The sequence below is a fragment of the Limulus polyphemus genome, unplaced genomic scaffold (assembly GCF_000517525.1).
Source record: "Limulus polyphemus unplaced genomic scaffold, Limulus_polyphemus-2.1.2 Scaffold615, whole genome shotgun sequence".
In the NCBI taxonomy this organism is placed as follows: domain Eukaryota; kingdom Metazoa; phylum Arthropoda; class Merostomata; order Xiphosura; family Limulidae; genus Limulus; species Limulus polyphemus.
Genome location: NW_013666225.1, coordinates 27,331 through 28,883, shown reverse-complemented (window position 1 = coordinate 28,883; position 1,553 = coordinate 27,331).

Below are 1,553 nucleotides of genomic sequence, written 5' to 3'. Positions count from 1 at the left end.
GGTGCCATATCTGGAGAATATGGTGGGTTGGGAAGTTCTCCCCAACCCAATTCCATAAACGCATGTGGACGTCCATTGTCGTGAAAAAGAACACCTTTTCGATTGACGAGTGAAGGGCGATTCTGATGAATGGCTTGATTTAAACGTTCCAGTTGCTGACTATAGATCTCTGTATTGACATTACACTGTGGATGGAGTAGTTTGGAATGAATTACTCCGTTGATGTCTCACCAAATGCAAAGCATCACTTTCTGCAGATGGTTTGTTTGTTTTGTTTTGTTTGTTTGTAATTAAACACAAAGCTACACAATGAGCTATCTGTGCTCTGCCCAACACGGGTATCGAAACCCGGATTCTAGCGTTGTAAGACCGCAGACATACCGTTGTGCCACTGGGGTGCTCTGCGGATGGAGTCCAGGTTTTGGTGTCGGAAGTGGTATTTGTCTAGGACTGGGTCATTGTTCTTGGCGTTTAATATTCACATAGAGAATCAACTTTTCATCACTGGTGACAATTCTGTCCAAAAATGGTTCTCGCCCATTACGAGCCAGAAAAGACGTTGGAAACGATTATCATCGGAGAGTTTGTGAGTCACCCAAACGCCTCCTTTATGAATTTTTCCCATATTCCTTAGATGTTTATGTATTGTTTCATGAGAGACATGCTATTTCAGGGCTATTTCACGAATGTGTTGCCTTGGGTTAGATTGAACAAGCATTTTCAGAGCATCAATGTCAATTCCAACATGTCGGCCAACAGAATTTTTAAGGCTAAAGTCACCTGTACGAAATTTCCTGAACCATTGTTGACACTTACGAACGTTCAAAACATTTCCATGAACTTCTTTGATATACTTTGTGGCTAGAGAGGATTTGTTTCCCTTCTTGTATTCAAACAGCATTGCATGCCGAATGTGTGTCATCACTATAAGGGATTACAGTATACTAAACTTTACATATTATATAGGCTACACTAATGTGACGTTCAGGTGGTTTGTTTAACTATTATACATGATGTACGCTTTTTTTGGAGGTGGTTAATGAAAGTGTTCCAAAACGCGACATTAATTTCCTGACGACCTAATACTTACATAACTAAGTATCTTATACAATATTACGAGATTGGCTTCTTAGAACAAAATTCTTTACAAAATACTCTGCCAAAATATCATTATGCGGTCCTTTATCCTTATATAGTTGGAACCAACATAACATTTTTAATATTAATACCTTTAATTTGTTATTTGTTTTACTATTCTAGGAAAAGACCAACACAAATACCAAAACCGAAAATACGTATATGCTATACGAAATAGAAAGTATAGAATAAAATATTAAAATATGAAATTCAAAATACCAAAAAATCTAATACATTCTTTACGTAAATATATCATACTTAGAATACATCTGTTTACATATTTGATATTAGATTTCAAAATCTCAGAAAGAAATTACTGGCAACTGGTTTTCTTAATCACTTATACGATTCATTGACGTTACTTAAGCTGCAATTATCAGCAGCCCAGAGGTGACACCTTTCGAAAAACTAATCTC